The sequence below is a fragment of the Zonotrichia albicollis genome, chromosome 2, assembly GCF_047830755.1.
Source record: "Zonotrichia albicollis isolate bZonAlb1 chromosome 2, bZonAlb1.hap1, whole genome shotgun sequence".
In the NCBI taxonomy this organism is placed as follows: domain Eukaryota; kingdom Metazoa; phylum Chordata; class Aves; order Passeriformes; family Passerellidae; genus Zonotrichia; species Zonotrichia albicollis.
The window spans coordinates 54,561,686-54,587,907 of NC_133820.1; the positions used below are offsets into that span (position 1 = coordinate 54,561,686).

At 41.1% G+C, this 26,222-nt stretch overlaps 1 long non-coding RNA gene across 2 annotated transcripts in view; it reads left to right on the forward strand.

Moving 5' to 3' along the window:
• Positions 1-26,222, forward strand: part of LOC113458662 (uncharacterized) — a 249,235-nt gene that overhangs the window by 109,620 nt on the left and 113,393 nt on the right. The window contains exon 3 of one of the 2 annotated variants that reach the window (XR_012578997.1): positions 9,698-10,538. The exons of the other annotated variant lie outside the window; for it this stretch is intronic. This is a non-coding gene — a long non-coding RNA (uncharacterized LOC113458662). Of the gene's footprint in view, positions 1-9,697; positions 10,539-26,222 lie in introns of those variants that run through there. 2 annotated transcript variants of the gene reach the window in all.

The window sequence follows — 26,222 nt, forward strand, 5'->3', positions numbered from 1 at the left end:
CTGATGAGAGGAGCTCAGCCAGTACTTTAGTTACAGCAAATGTTCTTCCACTTTTAACTCTGCACAGATGACAGATGATGCTGAATCTGCTTCCTGCTGCATTAATTGCAGGGTTATGGCTTAAGCACAGCAGCTTTATTTTTTACTGTTGTGGTCACAGCATTGGCTGAGGTTATTTTCCAAGGGAATAGACATATGCGTGAGTATGTATATATGCACTGGCATGATGTCCATAGGAGGGATGTTAAGGCTGTCACTTGTACACCTGAATTTACTGAAATCTCCACTTTAGCTAATGTATTTCAGATACTCAGGACAGAATCTTTTTCAGCACTTATGACCAGGGTCTTGTCAAGCATCTAAATGCTGAATGGAAATGAAAAGGATATTAAAAACAAAAAAAAAGGTAAAGGAGTAAGAGGGAAGTAAAAAAATGACCCTAACATTTCTTGAATAAGACAATCTGCTGCTGTTCCTGCTTTGCCCCTGTGACCTTATGAAGTGTGTGCTGATGGTTCCATGTACAACAAGAGACAGGATTCAAGAGTTCAAGAACCACTTGGACAATACCCTCAGGCACATGTTGTGACTCTTGGAAATGGCCCTGTTCAGGACCAGGAATTGAATTTTGATGATCCTAGTGGGTCCCTTCCAACCCAGAATATTCTGTGATTCTGCAGTAAGTGGGGTTTGCTTACACGTAGTTTAAGTGATATCCCCTGAAGGAGGAGGCTGTCATTGCCTGACTCCTACAGGATAAATTTTTGTTGTTCTGCAGTTTGACAGATCCCTCATTCTCTTGGGTTCCGGCGAGGAAACAGGTCAGACCTCTCCCCTGCCCGGCTGTGGGCTGGGCAGAGCAGGGGAAGCCATGCGGCCCGGTGAGGTGGGGCCTTGGACAGAGAGGGGAGGTGAAGTGGCCCTTGCAGGATGGAAGGGTGGAGGAACATTGGAGAGTCATCGGGCAGCCTCCCCCAGGAGAGAGAGAGAGAGGGAGAGACGGTATCTGTGCCGGTGCCACCTTGAAATTTCATAGCAGGCCGGCTGAGAAGGAAAAAAGGAAAAAAGCGGGGGGGGGGGGGGGGGGGTGTGGATATGGTGAGAAGGTGCCTGGCAGGGCAGCCGTGGGAGTTCTGGACAGGCAGGGCCTGAGATTTTTAACCCTTTTCTCGGATAATGGAAACCTTATAAATGCTAATCCTCCTGGAGCTGAATGAGAAGACAGATAGAGATGAGATAAGAGAAAATGGACCACAAGAGAAGTGGAAAAGAAACCTAGGTGAGAGAAGGTGATGGAGTGGCCTTTGACTGGACTTTTCTTGTATAGCCATGGACAGAACCATTTTTTCCTGTGACACAGAGACTGCATTTAGGGGGAGGCAATGGCTCGGAGCCAAGAGAGTGCAGTGATGTTATGTGAATGAGTGTGGAGAGCAGAGACAACAGGTGAGGAGGGTGGTTGGTGCCCTCTATCTTCAGTAGAGGAGAAGATCTCTCTTTTTGAGACCCCTTGGCCCCAGGGGGTGAAATCTGGGGGGATGCCCAAATGAGAGACTGTGCTTTTTTTTTTTTGGAACTGGACAAAGCATCCTTAAAAGGAAAGCCCTAGAAGCAGCTCTGGTCCATGTGCAGTGGTGAGAGCACTGGGCATGGAAGGAAGGTGTCACGATGGCAAATGATCTGCGGACGGTGCCACGTGTGACATGGAAACACACGAGGTCTCAGCTGTGTTTCCAGGAGAAGCCTATGGCACAAAAGGGACTCCTCACTCCTTGATGAACTGAGAATTGATTATCTGAAGGGTAGCGATGGACTGAGAGTTGGTGATCTGAGGGATGGATGTATTGGAAATTTGATGGGGGGAGGAGAAAAATTTTTTTGGAAGGTTTTCATTCTTTCTGTGTGTTTCTTTTTACATATAGTTGTAAGTTAATAAAGTTTTCTCTTCTTCATTTCTAAGTAGGAGCCTGTTTTGCTCTATTCCTAGTCACATCTCACAGCAGATACCAGAGAGAATGTATTTTCATGGGAGCACTAGCATTGCTCCAGCGTCAAACCGTGACACTCACTCACAACTGCATCACTGTACCAGTATGAGAAACGTTTTGAATCCTAATATGGAGGGGACAGATAGACATTAATGAACTCACATGGCACTGTTTCAGAGAACCGCTTACCCTCTGAAACAGCTTACAGAATCTTTGCTTTTCACAGGAAGATCTGTCTTCTTCATAAAACCAGAAACAGCCTTACCTTTCTCTGATACAGTTTTCTCTTCCTCACCGGCCTTCCAGGGACAACTATTTTGTCATCTGATATTGTCAACTCTTCTGCTACCTTGGGATGTTTATGACCGGGAGAGGAAATTCAGGCCTTGGAAGGGAGCACACCTTGAGTCTGGAGTTTCCAGACTCTCTGGCATCCCAGATTATACACAATAGTAAATTTCTTTTTGTCCTTGCAGGTCTCATTTTTGGTGTTTCAGGGCAGATTTAAGAGACTAATAAGGAGTTTCTTTTTCATGTGGATGACAGATGGGTAGCAGCAAACAGGTTGTAATGGAAGAAAGACATGACAAATGAGGCAGCTAACTTTCTTCTCTACAACTCTCCTTAGCATCTAAAAAGCATAGTAATTCAGGGACTGAGTGTAATGTACTTCCTAATACATCAGTGCAGAAAGTACATAATAAAGCTATGGATCTCACTGGAAAGGGGTTATTCCACTTCACAAGTTCTGAAAAAAAAAGGAATAAAACTTACAGAGTCAAGATCTCTGTCCTTTTGTTTAATCTTCATTTACCTATTTATTTGTTACCTCACTAATCACTTATGCAGTAATAGGACCATTTCAAACAAATTTAACAGAAGATTTAAGGTATCAAAACTGTGATATTGCATCAGGTTGGTGTGGGTAACAGAAAGAGTCCTCACAGGTTACACAGGCTGATACATCACTTTTCATTTACTTTGAAGGACCGGAGGTCAAATTGCTTTGCACCTACTGCGTGCAGCACTTGTATGCATTTAAACCCTTGAAAACATCTTTTGCCTCCTATTTCATCTCAGAGGTAGATGAGAAAAAGTATTCAATCTCATAGCAACCCCGGCTACACCAATTTGCAGTTCGTGGATCAGCTTGTTTCCTGTGCATTAAAATTTAATTTTTCAGTTTGGAATGCACAAACACAACACATGCACAAACACAACTGTATGTTCCAGGAATACGAGCACAAGGAAAGCTGTACTGGATGAGATCAGATGTCTAGTTAGGATTATGAAGGCTGGTCCTCTTTTTCCAGCAGTGACAAGTGGCAGATGCCTAAGGAAGAACACAGGAAAGGGGCAGAATACAGTGATACTGATACTGATAAAGTAGGAATTGATCTGAATTCTCTTCCTTCTCCCAGGGGCTAATGGTTCACAGGTGACACTACGAGGGATTTCATATATGGAATTTATTTATGCATTTTTCATGAATAATGCATTTAGCATTTCTTGGTGTATTCCAGTCTTTGCTTTCTTTTTTTGCTTCTTGGTCTCACATAGAATTTTAGATACAGGTCCTACAACAAAGGAAACTATGCACCATATAAAAATATATCTTCTAATTTAATTTGAATTTGTCACCTGCTGTCTTCAACTACTGCCTCTGAATTCTTGTAGTGAGGGTGGTAAAATCAACCTGTCCTTGGCTTTCCCAGTTTATGCATTGGTTTTGAGGCTGTTCTTGCATCACATGTTGAATTTCCCCCCTCCTACGGTGTCTTGGTGCTTGAATCAACTCAGCCTCATATCTTTTGTCACTCTGTACTACTGTTTACTGGTTTGGGATTATTTGGGATTAAACTTGCATATTAGATAAGAGACAAAGGCACACCAAGTTAAAAAGAATCCTTTTGTCTTCTGTGTTCCATCTGTTATTCAGTGTGGGCCAATCTGGAATTTCATTACCTTTATCCTCTTTATCCTCTCCTCTGACTTGATATAGATTACTCATACCCATATATAAACCAGTCTTTCTCACACTAAAGAAGTAATGTTTAACCAAAACATAATTTGAAAGAAGCCAAATCACTTATAGTTCCAAGAAGTTTTGAAGGCCTTTTTTATTTAGGGAAGGACCTTTTTTTTTTTTTTTTTTTTGGCAACAGTCCCTATGACAGAATATTGGCTAACCTAGTATTCAGTGTTCATAAAATTACTTGGAGATGATTGCAGGTTGGGAAAAAGCTCTATACACTCTATCTGTAGCTAAATGCATAGGCTCATCTATGTTGTTTTTAAATTCCTTTGAGTTCTCTTTCAGTCAACTGTTAGGAAATGATACAATATCACAGCTGTCTGGTCTAGGGGAACTGAATAACTGAAACAGCAAGCTTAAACACTACAGCCAGTATATAAAATTCCACAATATTTTTTTTTAACTGAACAGAACAGCTACATGTATTTGTTAAAGCAACTAAAAACTACTAACAGAAATGTCAATGCTGAGCTTTTATTTCACTCATAGTCTGGACATGAAGAGGTAAAGATTAAATTCTATGGACAATGGATTGCATTTCTAATTTATTTTGATGGGTAAACAAGATAGAAGAAACCGCTGACTTAAATTTAGACAAGTACCCAACTGCACATTAACATTTTAGTTTACTGAAGGGTAAACCCTGTTTTACAGGGCACATCCTTCCTATTGGTCTCTAAATAACAATTTTATACACTTCAGCATTGTGCTGTTTCACAGAATTACTGTTTAAAGCATAAGAAAATGTTTTGCTTTCAGAATGAGGCACATTTATTTCTACAGTGCTTGTAGAGAAGAGCAGATTTTTAAATTAATTATTTACAAAGCTTTTATGAGACAGAATTTGTAAGCCTTAAATGGTTAGAAAATACCGTTTACATCCTTCTGATATATTCCCGAGAAATATAGTACAGACAAACGCATGCAAGTTGTTTTATTTCTCATAATGCCTTTCAGTTCTTGTAACTTTAGCATGAGATGATCAGAGAGACACTAAAAATATGGGGGGTTTTGCCTTTTTGTATAAACACCTTATTTTTAGATTTAATGACTGGCAGAAAATATCTTGAAGAATGTTGTTGGCAGAATATAGTGTAATCTTTAGGAAAGAATTGCTGATTTTAAATTCAGGATGGATTACATCCTGAAAAATTGTACCAGAAGCTTTTTTCTCTTGAGCCAACTTTACAATCCAGAATGCACAAGGTGCATGCAACTAGTTATTATTCCCTGTAGTGAGGAGACAGTCTACAAAATATATATCACTATCTGAGTTCCATCTGCGCACTCTGCAGATCTCAAAGTCATTTTTTATAAACACCAAGGCAGCACTGAGAACATATTCGGACACAATCAAAGGAGTGGTGTCTGCTTATTACCTCCGGACATAGTCATATGTGTGTTAAAACAAGCAAAACCCAACCAACCAGACACACACACATGAATACATGGATTGTATCCATTTCCAAGTTTCCATTGAAAAATTGATCAATGTTTCATGGAATCGTTGAAAAATTTAAAGTGGAAATTACGCTTTCACCCTCTCAACTCCTGGTCAAGGACAGACTTGTCTCAAAATTCTCATCTAGTGTACACTGCCAGAGGAAGGAAATCTTGTCTTATGAAACCTGAAAATATATCAGTTTTATGACTAATCATAATCTATACATACACAATTTGAGGAACAGTGATTCCAACAAATCTAAACTTCATTATTAAGTGATGAAAAGTGCTTTTATATGACATTTCATATAGCTCTTTCCTGAAAGTAAAAACAACACTTCCCATTCCACTTCTTGTATCTGCATTGCCAGTAAACAATTGTGAAATGGTTATTCTGGTACGGGCAGGATTTACAGAACTAATTAAGGGAAGTTACATGTGGCCTATATGGACTTAACTGTCCTTGCTTTTCTTGCTATTTGATTTTTGATCATCCATTCACAAGTAATTCCATGTCCTATGGTCATTTGTAATTTGCATAAAAATGTTTCATGAGCTCCTTATGAGACATGCTGGGGAAAAAATAAAAACTATAATTTAAAAATCCTGGAATTTCCTAAAGTCCATTCCTCATCTATATTTTTGTTATTTCCTTTTTCTTTTTCCCCACTTTAAGATGTTACCAGTGGGGCAGCCATCATACTTAGTTAATAAACTAAAGTTTCTTGATCAGCAAATTTCACCAATTTCCCATCAAGCATTTAATTTCCATTATTTAATTTATTTTTTAGTACGTCCACCTCATGAGTCACTGAGAAAACTGAGCTCCTTGTTAGAAACACTCCTACAGAGATGTTTGTATTTCTCAAATATCAGTTGCCTAAATTGATGTTACACTGAATATTAGTCGTTCTCTGTGAATTCAACCTACTACTTTTTTCTTCCATGTTTTTTTCAAGTGAGTCAAATCTATTAAGAGGCATTTAAGCAAGGATACTGAATATTTTCTAGGAGGACAGAAGTTCACAAATTGAGTGAACCATGAAGTTTGTTCAAAGCCTTTGTGTCCTTAGTTCAATGCAGTTCTCTTGAATCATCATAAGCATAATAAAAAGAAAAATTGTCTGCCAGCATTTTGTCTGCAGGTCTATGTATCTGCTTTCTACACTTTCCCCTGCTTTTGGAAAGAATTATTTTTGACTGCCTACTCATCAAGATGATTAGCAGCACAAAGGAAGCAGTAGCAAGCCACCAGCTCTTAACTTTTATTAAGAAAATAAATTACCCTAGGAGGTAGTTTAGCATAAACTGATAGAAAACATCAATCACAGTTTCTTTGGGGAGGACAAAGTGCAGGTGAGTGAAACAGTAGAGTATTTTATGATGAGGAGAAATGGAGGTAGATAAGATTTGTTTGATGTTTCTAGAATGAGAAGAATCCTGAGTGCAGCAGCAGCCAAAATTGGTGAGTTATGTGAGCTTCCTACTCTACTGTTTCCAGAAGGAAGAAAAAAAATGAAGAAGAAAAAAGCCAAGGTCCCAAAAAATGCTGAAAATAATATTCACACCATAAACTGCCATGAATTTTATTTGCAGTCTAGTAGTCCAGTACATCGAGATGCCACCAGCTACATTACTGGTCAGGATAACAGGAAAGAATAATTGAAATCACTTCTCTGAGGTGCATCTTTGCACATGCAGTCCATCTGCCTAAACAATTTCCCCAGGAGGAAAAAAACTCTTCTTATTTTACAATTTGTTGTCCGGTGCATGTAATGAACTTGGTAGCTCTCAGTTTTGATTTACTCCTTGGAAGAGTAACACGCTGGATTTTCCTTTTCTTTCAAATTGCACTGTATGGGTCAAGAAAACTAGCAGAGCTTGTCTGTTCCCACATATCAGGGCTGAGTCATGGTGATGGGACAGCATCTATAAGTTATCTTTGCTGCTCCATTATAGATAAACTGAATTTAATTTTCCAAGTATCATTCTGGCACCTCCTTCTACTACTTAAGTCACACAAGACTTTGGAGATAAATGTTATTGCCTCATGATGTAAAACTCATTCAGTAGAAAATATCATGTGAGGCATTCCACAAAATTGAATATATGTATTAAAGTGTTCAGTGATTCTTGTGGAAAATTCCTAGCAAGATCCTGCATTGCTTAAGATTTAATTTTATCAGATACAAGACTATTTCATTTTTCATCTTGCTAGAAAAGCTATTTTAGAAACAGGAAGGTTTACACTTCAAAACTATGATTCCAACTTTTTTAGTTAGATCCTAAACATCCTCTTGGTTTCCTGTTGCTTTTCACAGTGTACTCTGCTTGCCTAGTAGTTTTAAAAACGGGGATTAGAAAGTTGGGATTCAAGAAATTGTTCAGAGAATGACATGCTGGCTTTGAATGTTTTGTTTTATCAACATTCGGGGAGAGAAAGAGGAAAGAGAAATCTTTGTAGCATCGAGCAGGAGAATAGATAAAAAGAGAGCAGTAGGAAAAGAAGCCTTTGTAAGTGCACTGTGAATACAGATAGACATACCTCACCTTCCTTTCTTGTCAAATACAGTAGAAAAAGACATAATTGGCTTACTTTGTATGAGAAAAAAAGATAGTTTTAATATTAAGAAATTCTTGCAAGCCTAAGAATGGTTAGATGATGGAGGCAGGTGCTGAAGGATGCTGAAAAATCAATATTATTGAAAAAGTTCAAAGTAACATTTAACACTCTTCTATATTTGATGGTCATGTGAAATCACACTGTCTATGCCCATGTGGGAATTCAATGCTAATAATATCTTTAGTTTTCAAATACTAAGGATAGAAAAAGTAAAATACAGATAAGCAATGATCTTCTTCCCTCAAGAAAACTCAGATTGCCCAATTTGTGGTCATTGCCAAGAAACCTGACCTAATGCACAGAGTTCCTGCCAAAGCCCAGGGAGCTTAGGGCAAAATGATTCAAAAGAGGCTGGAATTGAAGGGTCAAACTAGAGGGAACAATACGTACCGAAAGGTTGCATGGGGTACTAAGAAGAATGAGAAAAAGGAGAACAAGGCTGCATGATACAAGACAGTGATGCTTTACAAGTGGTCATGTTCATTTCCAGAAAATTTGACTTGTTCTTGCACCTTTTTTTTTTTTTTCCTTCATTATTATGGTGTTAGATCAAAGCTGAGAAGGGCTTATGCAAAGTCTAGAAGTGGTATATTTTGGAGAAGATAATGGCATACTACTGGGGATAAGTCCCATATAAATGAGATGGAAAATATGAAGTGGGGCTGCAGGAGAGATGACAGAAAATAGTCATATCGAAGGAAAAGGAGTGAGATGTTGAGGACTTCATTCAACCCTCAAGTTCCTATGCCAAAATGCTGAAATTTGGGGCACAAATGAATTAGACATTAAACAATATTCTCAATGAACAAGGTAAAAGCTCACAGCATTAGGGGGATACTACCCAATTGTCAGATGAGGAATTGAAAAATGCAAGTCTTTCCTAAATGACATCAGCTGAACTAGAATTCCAGCACAGATTAGATTGCTCTTCTTACATTGTACTTGGACAGAAATGTGCTGGGAATTCTGTCAGATTTGCATCATCCTGGGTACATACTGGATAATTCACATCAGACATTACTTACATGATCTTCTGAGAGAGGCATGGAAAACACAAAAGAAGAGCAAGAAAAGGAAGAGGAAGATAAAGAGGAAGATAAAGAGGAAGAAGAAAAGAACAAGAACAAGAACAAGAACAAGGCAGGCCTTTGAACTGAGTCAGACTTGGGGAAAAAAACAGTTCCAAACTCTTTACAGAGCCTCATATCTCTTCCTTGACTGTTTTTGATTTGTTTGAGTCCTCTGACTTTTGATTCAGGAGCAAAGTCCTGGCATTCCATATTGCTTGTTGTGAAGTTAACCGTCCACATCATCAATTTGGATTTGATCATAATTATTATTGCCACATTTCCATTTTTCTCAAGGTACAAAATTACTCAATCACTGACCTCTAACATATCTCTCTTATTTCTGTGACGTTCTATTCAAAGATTTTCCTAAGTATTTCACCATTATGACAACCACAGTGTGAGGAAAATGAAAATAAAATATTGGGACTGGGCAGTTTACTATTAAAGAAAGCAAACAGACTCATAGTAATTTTTTTTCTATATGCATATTCAAAACACCATTCCAACCTGGCAAATTAACTCTGCTTGTCCTTCACAGGCCAAGGAAGAGAGGAAGCTGTGCCCTTGCCTTGCATCACCCAGAACACTGTCATCACTGAACTGAGGCAGTGAATGCTCCAGGGATTCAGTCATTTCCACTGCCAGCATCAAAAAGGATTGCTTTTAAATACACTGTATGGGCCAAATCCATTAATTCCTGTGGTCCTTCAAAGTGCTAAGGACTGGCAGGAGCCAGAAGGAGGACATTGGAAGGGTACTTACCAGTGCTATGAGGCAGAGCAAAATTTCTTTCATGGCTCTGGCTGGACAGCCTGACAAATTTACTGCTGTGCTGATGGCCAGATTTAGGGCCAGGAAGGAGAGGGTTTTTCTTGCATTAGATCAGAAAATATTACCTATGCCTTCCTCCTTTTAAATTGAATGTTTAATGCTTGTGAACATGTGAGGATACTGCCTGGTTTTTCTGGAGGCATTTCAAGCTGCCCTGCTATTTCTACAGGGCAAATAACATATTGGTCTTCCTGGCAAAACATGCTTTGTTTGTTGGACTCAGGATAGGATAACTGGCATAAGAATAGTGTCCTATGACAGCTGAAATGATAGATTTTGGGTAGTTTCATAGTTCTTTTTGGCCTCTGTGAAAATGTGTCAAAGTAATTCTTCATGAAAAATTACTTACAATAAAAATAAGCCTTGACTATTTACTTTGAAGTTTTGATCTTGCTTTCCCTAATGCTGCTCTCCCATGGCAGTGAACAGAATGACACTGCTCAGATCTGGTTTTAGTAAGTGATGAGTAAAATTCTTGTAGTGCATTGCACTGTTCTACACCCACTCTCTCCCAGCTCCATAGAAGTGCCACCTCTGCAGTTTTGCCACTCCTGATCTATGCAGGTAACTTCACAGCCCTGGCACCACTCATGCTGCAGAATTATTCCCTAATGGGAAATTGTACTGGATGGTGATAATCATCTCATCAATTTCATAAGAATTAACTGGATTCCTGCTGTTATGATTTAGAAATTTTTCTATGTTCCTACTGCCCTTCCTGTTATCATATCTTCAGTGCAGCCCTTTAAAATGAAACAACCTGCTGAAGTACATATTTTGATACAGATTTGAAAAGAATGGCACTCCTATGACTTTCATTTTTGTATATCAAAATATAGTACCTCCAATCTGTAAAAGACTTTCAAGACAGTAAATATGAAATTATTTCAAATAAGAGCAAAATATAGGTCAGAAAATATCAGAAATTTGCCTACAAACTGAGAAAATTATCAAATCTAAAATGTATATTTGTCACTGATCACAGATCCACATGTATGCTTGTGAAAGAAAAACAAATCATAAAATAATGTACACATTGTGAGGAATTTAACTTATCACAGCTCAGGGTATTTAACATAATGTATTTTTATTTCATGTTTATTTTGTGGAATCACTTGATTTTATCTTATGACTGCTGTCATAAAAACAGCTTTTCCTGATGAATAACATTTGGAACAAAGTCAAAACCTGATCTAGCCCTTGTTTTTCTAGTATTAAGCAAAGAAGGCGTAAGCTCTCAGTACTTTGTGGCACTAAATGAAAAATCCCCATTTATCACTGGTAATCACTTTGAAAAGTGACCACCTGCATGAAAGAAATAGCCTGTGTGATTGCAGATACAGCATCATTATGCAAGGACAAGGAGAATGAGAGGAGCAGATGCCTTCAATCTTATGTAAGCAATCAAGACACTGAACATGTCAGGGATGCCAAAGGAAGAGATGGGACTGCCTCATCTAAAACCTCTGAGCTGCAGTTAGGGCCCTTTGATGATTTATATCTTCCCCTGGAGAGAGGGAGCTCTTTCTGTCCACATGCTTTTATTCTCCCTCCATTTCAGACTAACATAGCCTAACAAATAAAACAAAGGAGATAGTGGGAAGAGGAAGCATTGCGCAGTTCTGCATTATAGAGGATGCTGGCCACCGAATTGGTGTGTAGAAATAATTTCTTTGCCCATATGAAAGCTTTGGCATTAGAAATGTGAAGCATTTAGGTAGAAAAGAAACCAAAGGGAAAGAAGCAAGAATAGACATCAAAGCAGGATAGTATGACTTCAGCAAAAAATTTGGCAGAGGTAAATGGAAGGAGGAATAATTTTGAAGTTGATGTGTGGTAAAGTTTAGTGAAAGAGAATAGACACCACACATTTCATTGGAGGAAATCTGACCTGGGAATTTATATCTCTCTGTGCATTACCAACTTTTTAGGTTCCTCTCCCCCCATGAATATCCATTTATATTTTCCTACTTCACCTGCATTGTCCTCACAATGCATTTCACCATGCCATGACCTTCACAGAACTGTAGATGCTTATTTCTTATTAAAAAACCATGTGCGCTATCATCTGCAGATTCGCCTGCCATGTTATTTATGTCATTCCTCAATATGTTCGATGAGATATTAAGTAAGTCCAAGCAGAAAGGTGACCCACATAGCACTTGACATGTACCATCTGCCTTCAGGATAGATATTTATCATTATTCATTATGCCTTGTTTCCACCAAGCAACTGCTTTTCAGCATGCATGTCAATATTACTGTCAGTGGCAATATGATTCTATAAAAAAAATTTCATGAGATAGTGCACACATTAAAAGCTCGTATATTATACACCTGGCTTCTGTTTGTCAACAAGTGGTGTCATTCCACTGAGGAAGCAATCCATTCTGACAAGAAAGATATATTATTTTGTTTTTTGCTTTCCTTTGTCAGTGAAATGAAGGCCCAAGCAAGACCCTCAGAGACAAAACAACAATGCTGCAGGAAGAGCCCTGATCTCCTCACTCCTAGCTGAGCTTCCTCACCACTGGGCTGCTGCAGCCTGACCCTCTGTGCTTGCTGTCCTCCTGATCTATCAGTTCTGACTTGGCAGATTGCCTGCTTTTGGCAGGACCTTGTTCCCTTCTTCCATCCACACAGACTCCTTCCACCAAGGCAGTAACTTAGTGTCTGGGGAAGCCTGGCTGCTGGGCAGACCACTGTGTTTGATACCCCCAGGCTGAGGGGGAGCCTCTGTCTCCCAAGGTAACTGCCTAAATCTTAAACTCAGATTTTGGAGTCCTCAGTTTCTGATTGAAAGCAAATCTAAATGATCACAGAAAAGTAGCATTACATGTGAATTGCATTCCTCAGTCTTACAGAAAGCTGTATTGTGCTTTTTTATCAATATTTAATTTTCTTCTAGTGTATTCTTTATAATCACTGACCATTTTTGTTGCAGGCATTTAAAAAAATTTCCGGCAGTGTAATATGCACTCCTATTTCTCTGGGTAGGACAAATGGAAAAGTTCATTAGTACTATGACCAGAATGCATTTTTTCTTTCTATTCATCTTTATTTTCAGAGTAATCAGTATTATAGCAGGAAGACAGCAATTTTCTACTGCAATTGGACTGAAAGAAAGACTCCCCTGTTGCCCTTGAGAGGAGAACATATTTCTTTTACATCACTCTTTTTATTCACCATAAACTAAAAATCTATAGCAGTCAGCTCGCCCATAGGTGACATTTCTCCTCAAGTTATTTGAGCTTTTCTCTTAAGTCTATTTAATTATTTATCTGTATAATCAGCTGCACAATCTCCCCAGAAGAAATAAATGGGATAGTTTAGATATGCAAAGGATGCTTAGTTTCTGAGAAAGAACAAAGCCTTTGCAAACTCCTCCTGGGAGAGCATAACATTGGAGAAAGATCAAAGGAGAAAACTCAATCCAATATTATTAGATGGATTAAGATTTATGTGTAATCTTCCAGTGGTATTGCTCAAGTTTCAGCACCAGAAAGGTTTTGTGAGCATTCCCAAGAGAAAAAGAAGGCAACCAGCATGATTTGTTCACCATATGTTCCAAGGCCAGAAATGAGCAGATCTGCTATTTGGAACTTTCTGTGTTCATCTCAGCACCCTTATCCTCCCAGTGTGAGAACAAAGTCTAATGCTTATTTTTGGAGGCACAGTTGCAGTCCTTAATATGGGCTGCCTTAAATTCTTTTCTAGGGATTTTTATGATGTGCTTTTGTACCCATAGGGATTTGAAGTTGCAGTTTTTTGTGAGAAAATCTGGTTTGGTAGAGTTATCTGAGCATGTTCCCTCCTAACAGTTCTGCTTTATTGGTGGTCTTCAATGGGCTCAGTCACACTTCTTCATGTTTTTAGATGTGAGAGGAGATTGATGTTGCCTTGACATAATTCCCTCTCATCACTACTCTTTTGTCAGCCCTTTTAGGGGAAGAGCATGTGCCACACTCCAAGCCTTCCCTACTTGAGTGCTGCTTGCAACTTGAAACTTGTGCATTTCCAACTTCTTGATGTAACTCAAACAATGCAGGTGAAGAATTTCTGCTTAAGAAACTCTTTTTCCCACTATTTTCCTACAAAATTGATGTCTACTGGGTTTATAGAGCAGTAATTACTATATCACAGCCCTGTCATAATCTGTTCATATTTGCTCTTGTGAGTGTTTACAAGAATGTTAAAAACATTGTAAGTTGTGACAAGGGACACATTTATTTACTTCAAGCATATGTAAAATGTTTATTTTTACTGTTGTGTCCCAGTTTGACACACAAGGTTTTACATTAGACATCAAATCGTAAATATGTCCCTGGTTGTTTTAATCTATGTGTGGGAGGTTAATATCTGCAGAGCAAAGTGGCAATAAAAGAGCAAAGCAGGGCCCCAGGGACATAAAAAATATTGATTCAAAATGTAGATACTCTTCCTAAAAAATATGGTTTTGAAACATAAAAGACTACATAAAAAAAATAAAAGTAATAGACAAGCATTTGGATGGACATCTGTGACAGAGATTACTTTCTTTGTTTCTGGGAGATTATAGCAAAAGCATGTAATGTCTGCCATAAGGCATTATCACATTTAATCACATTTCACAAGCTATTGTTTCTGCACAAAGCAGTGCTTTTCCAGGACTGCAGGGTATTTGGATATTTCTCAGAAAATTCTGAGATATTGTACTTGCTGAAAAGTGTATGCGATGTCTGGATTTGAACAATTTCATATTCTTCACACAAAAGAACCACGGTATGTTGTGAGAAAGTGCTAAAGGATGGTAATGTAGCTATGTGTTTAAAATTTCCATTTAGGATCATCACAGTTCATCTCCACAACTTTGACCTAACTGGACAATATAAACTAGGAAAAGTTATAGAATCTTATGTCAAATAAAATCTACTCTGCTGTCCTGGAGCAGCTATAAATTGAAATACATTTCAAGCTGGGATACCCACAAAATCTGATAGAGATTTACAGGGAAAGAGTTAAGCAGTTCAGAAATTAGAAAAAAATACATGAATTTTGTTTGCAAAGTCATTCTAATGAAGTAATTAGGCTGTCAGTCTCTCTTGTTTTCATCTTGAAATATCATTCTCAGATGAGTGCATTAAAACATTAATTCTGTTAGAACTACACAATTTAATGCTAAAGATATTCAGATAATGGCAAGTGGATTTGACCTTAAAGAACTTGTTACTTCAATCTTCTTTTTATCATACAAGTAATGGGCCTGCTTAATTTCAGCTTAGCAAATCACTACATAAATATATAGTAGGTTTTCACCTAACCAGAAATGCATTTAGAATTCTTGAAAATGGGGCAGCATTTTCTTGATTAGACTTAATGACAAAATATACAGAGTCATGTATGCCAGCTGAATTCCAACTCTGAATCTACAGAAATGTAGAGTAGTGTTTCATCTATTTATTATGCAAAACATTACATTGATGTCACATTAAAGCTATATAAGCAACAATCCTGAGAAGTCATAGGATGGACAAAAGACAAAAAAAACCCCAACTCATCTCTTTTCTTTTAGACATGTCTTGCATTTTTATGGAATTCTTCCATTTATTGCTATTATTTTCTATAGAAAGGAGTTAAATCTATTCTGATTTTTTTTACCCATAAATTGGAGGATATAGACATTTTGTGTTGCTTACTCATGTTGACTGTGCTATCAAGCTTGACTGTGGAGGTCCAAGCCTCTCTGCTTTTCCCTGAAACAGAAGGTATTCCCATCTGTAAGTATTCAAAAATTGTGAGTAAGCTGATTAAAAATTCACAAGACTGGCCTAAAACAATAATGTAAGCCCACTGCATTTTAGGTTGTTTTTCATTTGTAATTTTCAACTCTTTCTGGAATACTCAAGTAATTTTTTTTCAAGCAGTTGGAACCATGGAGGTCAGAAAAGAGAGGGAAGGGAAGGTTCCGGGAAGGTTCCGGGAAGGGAAGGGAAGGTTCCGGGAAGGTTCCCGGAAGGGAAGGTTCCGGGAAGGGAAGGGAAGGTTCCGGGAAGGTTCCCGGAAGGTTCCGGGAAGGGAAGGTTCCGGGAAGGGAAGGTTCCGGGAAGGTTCCGGGAAGGTTCCGGGAAGGTTCCGGGAAGGGAAGGGAAGGTTCCGGGAAGGTTCCGGGAAGGTTCCGGGAAGGTTCCGGGAAGGGAAGGGAAGGGAAGGTTCCGGGAAGGTTCCGGGAAGGTTCCGGGAAGGGAAGGGAAGGGAAGGGAAGGGAAGGGAAGGGAAGGGAAGGGAAGGGAAGGGAAGGGAAGGGAAGGGAAGGGAAGGGAAGGGAAGGGAAGGGAAGGGAAGGGAAGGGAAGGGAAGGGAAGGGAAGGGAAGGGAAGGGAAGGGAAGGGAAGGTTCCGGGAAGGGAAGGGAAGGTTCCGGGAAGGGAAGGGAAGGGAAGGGAAGGGAAGGGAAGGGAAGGGAAGGGAAGGGAAGGGAAGGGAAGGGAAGGGAAGGGAAGGGAAGGGAAGGGAAGGGAAGGTTCCCGGAAGGGAAGGGAAGGGAAGGTTCCGGGAAGGGAAGGTTCCGGGAAGGGAAGGTTCCGGGAAGGTTCCGGGAAGGTTCCGGGAAGGGAAGGTTCCGGGAAGGTTCCGGGAAGGTTCCGGGAAGGTTCCGGGAAGGTTCCGGGAAGGGAAGGGAAGGGAAGGGAAGGGAAGGGAAGGGAAGGGAAGGGAAGGGAAGGGAAGGGAAGGGAAGGGAAGGGAAGGGAAGGGAAGGGAAGGGAAGGGAAGGGAAGGTTCCGGGAAGGGAAGGGAAGGGAAGGGAAGGTTCCGGGAAGGGAAGGGAAGGGAAGGGAAGGGAAGGGAAGGGAAGGGAAGGGAAGGGAAGGGAAGGGAAGGGAAGGGAAGGGAAGGGAAGGGAAGGGAAGGGAAGGGAGGGAAGGGAAGGGAAGGGAAGGGAAGGTTCCGGGAAGGGAAGGGAAGGGAAGGGAAGGGAAGGGAAGGGAAGGGAAGGGAAGGGAAGGGAAGGGAAGGGAAGGGAAGGGAAGGGAAGGGAAGGGAAGGTTCCGGGAAGGGAAGGTTCCCGGAAGGGAAGGTTCCGGGAAGGGAAGGGAAGGTTCCGGGAAGGGAAGGTTCCGGGAAGGTTCCGGGAAGGTTCCGGGAAGGTTCCGGGAAGGGAAGGGAAGGGAAGGGAAGGGAAGGGAAGGGAAGGGAAGGTTCCGGGAAGGGAAGGTTCCGGGAAGGTTCCGGGAAGGTTCCGGGAAGGGAAGGTTCCCGGAAGGGAAGGTTCCGGGAAGGGAAGGGAAGGTTCCGGGAAGGGAAGGTTCCGGGAAGGTTCCGGGAAGGGAAGGGAAGGTTCCGGGAAGGGAAGGTTCCGGGAAGGTTCCGGGAAGGTTCCGGGAAGGGAAGGGAAGGGAAGGGAAGGGAAGGGAAGGGAAGGGAAGGTTCCGGGAAGGTTCCGGGAAGGTTCCGGGAAGGTTCCGGGAAGGTTCCGGGAAGGGAAGGGAAGGGAAGGGAAGGGAAGGGAAGGGAAGGGAAGGGAAGGGAAGGGAAGGGAAGGGAAGGGAAGGGAAGGGAAGGGAAGGGAAGGGAAGGGAAGGGAAGGGAAGGGAAGGGAAGGGAAGGGAAGGGAAGGGAAGGGAAGGTTCCGGGAAGGGAAGGGAAGGTTCCGGGAAGGTTCCGGGAAGGTTCCGGGAAGGTTCCGGGAAGGTTCCGGGAAGGTTCCGGGAAGGGAAGGGAAGGGAAGGGAAGGGAAGGGAAGGGAAGGGAAGGGAAGGGAAGGGAAGGGAAGGGAAGGGAAGGGAAGGGAAGGGAAGGGAAGGGAAGGGAAGGGAAGGGAAGGGAAGGGAAGGGAAGGGAAGGGAAGGGAAGGGAAGGGAAGGGAAGGTTCCGGGAAGGGAAGGGAAGGGAAGGGAAGGGAAGGGAAGGGAAGGGAAGGGAAGGGAAGGGAAGGGAAGGGAAGGGAAGGGAAGGGAAGGGAAGGGAAGGGAAGGGAAGGGAAGGGAAGGGAAGGGAAGGGAAGGGAAGGGAAGGGAAGGGAAGGGAAGGGAAGGGAAGGTTCCGGGAAGGGAAGGGAAGGGAAGGGAAGGGAAGGGAAGGGAAGGGAAGGGAAGGGAAGGGAAGGGAAGGGAAGGGAAGGGAAGGGAAGGGAAGGGAAGGGAAGGGAAGGGAAGGGAAGGTTCCGGGAAGGGAAGGTTCCGGGAAGGGAAGGTTCCGGGAAGGTTCCGGGAAGGTTCCGGGAAGGTTCCGGGAAGGGAAGGGAAGGGAAGGGAAGGGAAGGGAAGGGAAGGGAAGGGAAGGGAAGGGAAGGGAAGGGAAGGGAAGGGAAGGGAAGGGAAGGGAAGGGAAGGGAAGGGAAGGGAAGGGAAGGGAAGGGAAGGTTCCCGGAAGGGAAGGTTCCGGGAAGGGAAGGGAAGGTTCCGGGAAGGGAAGGTTCCGGGAAGGTTCCGGGAAGGTTCCGGGAAGGTTCCGGGAAGGTTCCGGGAAGGGAAGGGAAGGGAAGGGAAGGGAAGGGAAGGGAAGGGAAGGGAAGGTTCCGGGAAGGGAAGGTTCCGGGAAGGTTCCGGGAAGGTTCCGGGAAGGGAAGGGAAGGTTCCGGGAAGGGAAGGTTCCGGGAAGGTTCCGGGAAGGGAAGGGAAGGTTCCGGGAAGGTTCCGGGAAGGGAAGGGAAGGTTCCGGGAAGGGAAGGGAAGGTTCCGGGAAGGGAAGGGAAGGGAAGGGAAGGGAAGGGAAGGGAAGGGAAGGGAAGGGAAGGGAAGGGAAGGGAAGGGAAGGGAAGGGAAGGGAAGGGAAGGGAAGGGAAGGGAAGGGAAGGGAAGGGAAGGGAAGGGAAGGGAAGGGAAGGGAAGGGAAGGGAAGGGAAGGGAAGGGAAGGGAAGGGAAGGGAAGGGAAGGGAAGGGAAGGGAAGGGAAGGGAAGGGAAGGGAAGGGAAGGGAAGGTTCCGGGAAGGGAAGGGAAGGGAAGGGAAGGGAAGGGAAGGGAAGGGAAGGGAAGGGAAGGGAAGGGAAGGGAAGGGAAGGGAAGGGAAGGGAAGGGAAGGGAAGGGAAGGGAAGGGAAGGGAAGGGAAGGGAAGGGAAGGGAAGGGAAGGGAAGGGAAGGGAAGGGAAGGGAAGGGAAGGTTCCGGGAAGGGAAGGGAAGGGAAGGGAAGGGAAGGGAAGGGAAGGGAAGGGAAGGGAAGGGAAGGGAAGGGAAGGGAAGGGAAGGGAAGGGAAGGGAAGGGAAGGGAAGGGAAGGGAAGGGAAGGGAAGGTTCCGGGAAGGGAAGGGAAGGGAAGGGAAGGGAAGGGAAGGGAAGGGAAGGGAAGGGAAGGGAAGGGAAGGGAAGGGAAGGGAAGGGAAGGGAAGGGAAGGGAAGGGAAGGGAAGGGAAGGGAAGGGAAGGGAAGGGAAGGGAAGGGAAGGGAAGGGAAGGGAAGGGAAGGGAAGGGAAGGGAAGGGAAGGGAAGGGAAGGGAAGGGAAGGGACATTGAGTTGGAAAACTAGAGATACAGGGAATCACCAGAGCTGGCAGTGGTGATTCAGTCCATATGTGAGTTACAAGATTTGATGGGGTAAAGAGGCTTCTCTGAAGATTTGCAGACAGACCCAGAGCAAAAAGATCTGAAATGCCAATTCTTGGAGACAGAATTAAATTTTGACCTTCAGTTGTGCTTTAGCAAAAAAGAAAGAAACATCAGAAATTATAATAAGAAAAGATAAAAAGGAGATACCCAGGAATCAGGGAGGTGGTGACATGTATGGGACTGAAAAAAATGGCACAAGCAAGTCTCAGAACTTATGGAATGACCTGTAGTTCCTTACAAGATGCTCACAGCCACCAGAAGGTGATGCTATTCTACTTGTTCTTCATGAGAGAAGAATGATGTGACAAAAGGCCCAGTGACAAGGCAGAAACTTGAAATGAGGCTAAGAAATGGATGAAAATATTGCTGGCTGACTAACATCATACCTGTGCTGGCTTTTGTCTTGGGTCCCATGTTCCTAATGCTATTGGTAAATATATTCAGAAGGGCAGATAATATATTAAGAATTAAAATTCTGAGGAAAAAAACCCAACAAAATGAAACTAAACCAAACACAAACAAACAAACAAAAATCATGGCAAAGCATCAAGAATTAGGGACTTTTTCAGGTGGCATTTGCATTGCAGCTAGAATCCCATGAGCGCTCTGCTGTCCACAGAAAGACAAACCAATACTTCTAAGGACAGTTTATTAAGGACAGCTTTTCCAGCAGAAAAGAAATGATTAAAAGGATGAATTTTGCTCTACAAGTACCTCTTGTCTGCATTGACAAGAGATCATTAACTCAGGTGTAGATGCTTATATATACCTCTGAGCTTGCTTTCCACGTAGAAGAAGAGACAGGTTCTTAACTAAGTATTTCCAAGACAGACTTAATTCAGTACTGTTATTATTTTATGATAATCACACAGCCCTGTTTTCTATTTAGTGAAAATAATTGTCTCTTGCTATTTGGTAGCAAGGTAGATGTGTTATTGTCTATGCAAAATTTTCTGTCTTCCTCATCTGTAATAAAAGAACTAGGAAACTAATGAGATGCTCAAACATGGTTTTCTTTGAGAAGTTATCAATGAATTATTTATTTTGTCAAGATGATCTCCTGGGAAAATTTTTCATATACATACAATATTTTTATGAGACCAGGAATACAAAATTAATTTATTAATTTTGGTATTGGTATCTAGGAAATATTTTGTTATTTAAACTTTACTTGCATCATTACATTTCCTCTGAAATAAACAGATGGCCTTAACACAATCTTCATTTGTTTTAGGCTTGTAAAATGAGAAGTGAAAAGCATTTGCTTTTTCCACCAGATTCAACAGGTTAAATTGCCAGAAAAAAAGCTCTTCAGAACACACAGCATAAGTGATGACTGGTACTGTTTAGTTCAAATTTCTTCTAGTTGAACTACTCCAAATCTTATCATCTTAGATTATATGATTCAAACAGTATTCTCAAAAGGAGCACAGTATCCATTTCTTCCCACTGGAAAGCACGGTGTCCAAATGGCTAAGGCTTCCCAAAGCTGGGTTGGATTACTGCTTCTTTGAATGGATGCACAGGATGTAAAGGTGGCAGGAACTGACCTCTGGCTGCTGGACCTACAGAGGGGACACCTGAGGACATTTAAACCTCACAGCTGCACCTGGCTGGTGACCTCCAAACTGACCATTCCCTTTTCTGCTCTGTGTGTCCTTCAGTAGCTGTTGGGTAGCCTGATTCTTATTTTGCAAGTGGATGCATCTGACTCGATTAGTCAGCAGGCCTGAAAGGCTTTTCTGGAGTGGTCTGGTTTTTTTAACTTTGTCTTTTTTTTCAGGGAGGTCTGGCTGCTTCTCAGCCTTCGGAATTACCTTTATTTCAATTATCGCTGTCTTTAACTTATTGGGGGTTTTCTAGTACGATTCTTTGCTGAATATGTGAATATGATAAATTTTATACATACAGTCAGTAAATAAAATGATAGCTGGAATTCTTAACACAGAACTGCATTTTGAAAAAAAGAGAAACTGCACAAAGGTTTTTTTTTCCTTTCCTATACTTTTTTCTGGGACTCTTTTCAGCGACAGGCATGCAAATTCTTTACATCCTGCCACAAAACTTTGGCATATTCCATTATCCCTTCCTGTTTTCCTTCATAGTGAGTGTGCTCCAAGGAGGCTATAATATATTTTTGACTGCTTCAGATGCATTAATACATTTGTCAATGTTATTTTTCAGATGCAGGGGGTCTTCTGCTCTATTCACACCCTCCAATAAATCCAGATTTGCACCAAATCTGTCCCTCTCATGACCCTCCCAAAAACAGCCTTCTGGAACCTAATGGCAAAGGACAGTTACCTGATATGGAGATAGAAGGCAAGTATTTTTAGTTTTACTACTTTGAATGCATTGTATAAGGTTTAGGAACTAGGGATGCTAATCCACAATAGTCATCTGAACATTTTCATGCACTGTTTTTGTTGATTGACTGAAAGAAATGTAAAATTGACTGAAATCCCTTGATAGCAAGGAGGTGCTTCATGTGAATAACAACTGATGTGTCTTCTGTATACTCAAAGAGCACTGACTAACAGGGAAATGTGTTAGCCAAAAGAAAATAATCCTTGTTTTTCATGTCAAAATTCCTGGTATATTTACCTCTAGGTTTTTGCTAGATTTATATATCTAGGAAAATATGTGTTGTATATTCTGAGACAAAAATAAGACAATTAGTGAAGCCAACAAAACTTAGTGGATAGGCAGCATCAGCACACACAATAGCTGGGAGAAAGCAGGATGGGGAGAAGCTCAGGAGCATTTAGGTGGTATAGAAAGAACGGGGACTTGCTGCTCATATACACAGCAGGTACTATTTAAGATATATGGTGTGGTACCTGCTGTGAAAGACATACAAAGAAGTGCCTTGAAATTTCCAGGCCTCAGAGATGTTGTTCAAGGAAGTATTCAGTCTATATCAAAATAGATTAAAAAATTATTATTTGTAATAATTTTTGGTCCTTATTTATTAGCAACTGTCATCAAGCTTTCTGAATTGTAACACTAGGGAAAAAATGTAATCGCTTTGGTGGAAAATGCATTTGAGGATTAATTTTTACATTGTTTATTTCTATTTTAGAAGTTGTCTGAGTGCTATTTAAAATATTAATTTATTAATATTAAATCAGAGCATTTTTGCACACATCATCATTATCACACTCTTAATGTCCTTTCTTTAGAATATATATAGCCTAAGAGCAACAAGAAAATTGCATTCTCTGAAGACCAGAGACATTAATCTGCTAAAGAAAAGAGAAAATAACTCTGTTTCATGAATAATAGTAAGCAGAAGACAAGTGAATTTGACCTGCTTTCTTAAGAGCCGTCTGGAAATTTAAAATTTTTTACATATGTTACAGGAAAGCACCGTACAAAGCAGATCCTACCTTCTCCTTTCTCAAACAAAAGTCTGTTATCAAGTGGCCAGACAATCAAGGCTATTGTTGGTATTGAATTCCAGAGGGAGGAACAGGAATTTTAATGAATGCAGTGGTTCCACATTAGAGGGTGTGGTGAGATTTCTTTCACCGGTATATCTATCCTCATCTCTGTTTTTCTCCCCACTGGAAGTCGAAGCTGATCCTCTCTTTCCACTTCTCCTTAACCCTGCCTGAGGTTGGTCTTGTTTATGCATCTGTGCTCTAAAATCATTCCTTGAAACGACCTGGTTTAAGGGAAATTCCACTTTTCACAAGGAAAAATCAAAAAGTGTTCTTTCCTTGACACTCTCACATGATCTTTTTTCTTCTTTTTCCATATCCTATAACCAAAAAATACATTCTAAATGTTAAAAGATATTGGCTTTTAGGTGAGCTTCTTGAAGCAAAATGACCAAGGAATATACCACAAATATTGAATAACCCTGGATGGCAATTCATTTGGACATTTGCACATAAATACATTAAGGGAAATCACATAATTTCCAAGAGAGTTTGAGGCATGAAATATAAGGAAAATACTTTCTCAATAAAGAAATTGCTTATCCAACTCTAGTAGTAACACATTTGAAAGATTAATTTCCTCTTCTGAAAGCTCCTCTGCAGTGGAAGATCTGTCCTTTTCCTCCCCTGTGAAATATGGAAATGTGCCTGCAACAATTTGTGAAAATAAATAGCTTTCTTTGCCAAGGATACCATAAGCTGTAACTGTCCTGGTTTTTATATCTATATGGATTACAATCCATACCCTCCAGAAATATATTGTTTGTTATCCTAAAGAAATGTGAAGCAACGTATTGTTCAAATGCATTGTTTAAAAGGGACTTCCATTTGTTATGGCACTTTAAGGTTTCTTGAGGAACTTGTCTGTAAATTGCTACTGGCAAACCTTAAAAGATGGAAGGGAAAAGTGTGTTATTTTTTTGAGTGTTGACTGTGTGTCAAAAACACACTGTTCCCCAGGAGAGAGGCTTGGTTTATATTAGGTGATATAATACAAGTGCACACATTTCCTGTAGAGCAGCAAGAGGCTGTTCAACAAGGTGTCAAAATATAGGGTGCATGGTAGATATTCAATTTATAGTGGATAATCTCTAGAAAGTGAGGTGGAAAAATATATATTAAAGAGGGATTTGAAACAGCAAAGGCATAAGGGGAAAAGCAGAGATATGGAGATGAGCAGAAGAAAAGTCTCCACTGAGAGAACATTTTCCACTTACCTAAAAGTTTCTTATTATTGAACTGTTCTTTAAAAAGCAAAACCATTTTAGATTCTTTCAACACTCTGGTAGTAGCTTGTGAGAGCTTGAGGTTCTGCACTCCATGATTTACACATCTGTTACACTACTGAGCAAAGACCTACATATTAAAAATTCATTGATTTGCATTGATCTGAATTTACTTGCATAAAATAAAGGAAGAGGTTGCAGGTATACTGGTTTTGATCCACTCAGACTACAAGGTTTGTAGTGTTTTCAGGATTTCTGACTCTTCTTGGCATACATGCTGTCTCATTAATACCTTGACCTTTATTCTTACTTTTATTTCGTGAAGGAACAGTGGGGGAAAGAAAATGCAGTTACAAAAAATTAATCTGTGGTAAAGCAGTGCTTCATCAGATGTGAGAAAAAAATTGAAAGCTTTCCTGCATGGGAGAGATTTTAGGATTATTTTTTACTTATGTTCTATATATACCAATTATCCCCTCCTTTACTGTGTCACCAATATTGTTCCTTTAAAATATATGGAATTTTATTTCAGTCTTTCTATCAAAATCACAGATTTTTGCTGCCCAGACAACACAAAGAAGCTTTCTCTCACTCAGAAAAATCTCCCCAAAGTTTTTTAAGCACGCCTGTACATTTGAGCACACCTGTACAATCCTTTTTCACTGTCCTTCTTAGAGTTCATGGTTTCATGAGGACTCTGTTGGCAGAGTTGTGAAGTGCTCAGCCAAGGGTCAGGACTGAATTTTTAGGGACAGAAGTAAAAAGGAACCCAGCTGGCCATCAATGGTGCATTTTGCTATTGTTTCCAGAAGGAGGTAGAATGTTTGCCAGTCCAGGATATCTCAGCTGGTCCATACGGATGCAAGACATAGGAAATGCATTTTCTGTTAGGAAAACCTGCAGACAGAGAAGATTTGAAATGTTCTTTTTATAGTGTATGTGATTTTAATGCTATTTCTTCTGTGGTACCATCCATGTGGTATCATGGATGAATTTATCATATTCCTTATGTGATAAATTCCTTAATTTATCCAAAATATCCACACAAGGTAATGCAGGCCAGAATTTTATGAACCTTGTTTGTTTCCCAAATTTAGCTGGTAAGAAGCATGCAAACAAAATAAATTTTCAATTTCAGGTGCTGCTTTGCACTGTACAGAGTAGGTACAAATTTTTACATTAAAAACAAACAACCGAGAAGGGCTAAATCTGCATTGTAATCTGATTAGATTTAAGGATTATAAAAGACAAGATGAAAAGAACAGTGCTTTTCTCTGCACTGTTTTTTGCACAAACAGTGTCTAAATCTCCTTGAGCTTTGTAGATTTTACATTTAGGCTGAGCATTTATTTGAGTCAATAAGATGAGAATCAGATGCTGCTATGATAGGTTAGGGGTTCAAACCACATCACAGATGTGAGAGCTCTGATGAGCTTTGGTGTCTTTCATACTACAATAGAGGAAAACTATAAAACTAGTAGAAAGCATTTGTAAGAGGGCTGCGAAGAAGCCACTAGGTGAAGCATCTAGAGGAGAAGCCCTACAAGGAGAGGCTGGGATCCCTTCGTCTGTTCAGCCTGGAGAAGAGGAGACTGAGGGGAGATGTCATTGCAGTCTGCAACTTCCTCGTGAAGGGAAGAGGAGGGGCAGGCACTGATGTCTGCTCTGTGGTGACAGTGACAGGACCAGAGGGAATGGCCTGAAGCTGTGTCAGGGGAGGTTCAGGTTGGATACTGGGGAAAGGTTCTTCACTCAGGGGGTGTTTGGGCACTGGAACAGGCTCCCCAGGGAAGTGGCCGCAGCACCAGCCTGGCAGAGTTCAAGATTTGAACAACACTCTCAGGCACATGGTGTGACTCTTGGGCCTGTCCTGTGAAGGGCCAGGATCTGGACCTCAATGACCCTTGTGTGTCCCTCCCAGCCGAGGAGATTATGGGTCATTTGGTTATGTGACATGAATTGCGCCATGCTGGACAGTTCTTGTGGCTGGAAGGGGAAAAGTTATATCCAGCTCTCCTGCTACATTGGTACCATGGTAAAGCC